Source organism: Galeopterus variegatus, unplaced genomic scaffold (assembly GCF_000696425.1).
Source record: "Galeopterus variegatus unplaced genomic scaffold, G_variegatus-3.0.2 Scaffold2838, whole genome shotgun sequence".
In the NCBI taxonomy this organism is placed as follows: domain Eukaryota; kingdom Metazoa; phylum Chordata; class Mammalia; order Dermoptera; family Cynocephalidae; genus Galeopterus; species Galeopterus variegatus.
Window position 1 is genome coordinate 99,879 of NW_007728949.1, and position 1,750 is coordinate 101,628.

Consider the following 1,750-nt stretch of genomic DNA (forward strand, 5'->3'; position numbering starts at 1 on the left):
AATTATATATTATAATATGTAATTACTTATATAATATATAACATATAATTGCATAATATAAATATATTATAAATATATAATGCTTTTGTTAAGTTTTGTGAAGATAAGAGAGTTAGTCTTTTGGTATATGAACTAGGTTATAAACTGACATGATGAACATGCTTATAAGATACATTGGATATTTTCTTGTTCTGTTAAAATTTAACTCAATTTTATAACACATCTTCTATAGGTGTAAGAATTTTAAAAGAAAAGCATCATCAGTTTTGACAATTATAACAAAAACATTAGAATACTGATATGAAAATATAATTTTCAATGTTTGTAAAATATGTATTCTCTGGTGACATGATCAGATTTAAGAGGCATTGTCATTTGCATTTTCTGTATTTGATATGTGATTGTGAGTGACTCTTACTTTGGGTCTAGAGGGAATTTGTGCTAGTTAGAGAAAGTAAAACATTTTACTGTATAATGTGAATGACCCATAACTCAAAGCTGCCCAAGGCTGATATTTAATTTACATAACAGACAATTTGGCATTTTCTCAATATTTTAGGGAGAGAATTTCACATAAAATACTTCAGTTCTATATTCAGAACACTTGGTATGCAGTGTATATCTGCTATTGTCTGGACTGACTATAAAAAATAAACAAAACAAAACCAATTCTTATGATTTATAGTCTTTTAAAAATACACACATAGGAGATACCATTTTGTGAATGTGCAGTGAATTTTAAGATAACCAAGGGAGGGTACTCTAATGTATATGGAATTGAACTAAGAAATAATCTTTATTCTAATTCCAGCACTATATTGCATAATTGTAAAATATGGCACTAGAAAAATTGATTCCTATTAATTCTCATTAAAAAGTAACTGATGGGGAGAAGTTTTATGTTATGGCTTAGGAAGTGATTTGAGATAATTCATGGATTTCAATCATCCTGTACTATCTTTGTTATTATAGGAAATTATCTCTAACATTACGCATATGTACATTATATTTGTTTCTTTGACAGTTAATTTAATGAATAGCAGAGGTGTATTTAACACATTATCTCTACTATAATAAAGAGTGTGGGTGGGAGGGAGAGAAAAAGAGGAGAGAGAGGTTGAAACCAATAATTACTGAATGCTTACAATAAGCGAGGCACGTTTCACTTCACCACATAACTCAGTGAACCCTCATATGAGCCCTGTGAGGGAGCCATTTTTATGAACAATTTCTACATAAGGAATCTGAAGCCTAGAAACAGGGCTGGTGTTATGTGCGTGTGAACTCTGCAGTCACATGGAGCCCCACACTTAGATGTGTCCCCATGCTTGGTTTAATGCTTTGCTGTCACCATCTTGAAAATCTTAATCATTTTTGAACAAGGGGCCCCACATTTTTATTTTGCATTGACCCTGCAAATTAGGTAGCTGGTCCTGCCTGCGGAGGTTAAGCCCCTTTCCCTACTTTAAGATTTGAACACAGGTCTGTGTTACTCCAGCACACAAGGCCAGAACAAAACACCCACGTGGCTCCTCTCCATTTCCACTGCCAAACTGGATTCTTTATTTATTTAGAAGAAAGGATGAGAGGTTGAGGGAAAAAAAAGGTGAGAAGAAAGACTGTAATGGCAGTACCTCGCTTTTCCTCATTTTCCTTCAAACTGACATAGCCCTTATAGGAACCAGAGTTCGACAGTCTTTAGGTTCCATTTGCTGAGAAAGCCTGGTAATCCTTGTCAGCTACTTTGCTA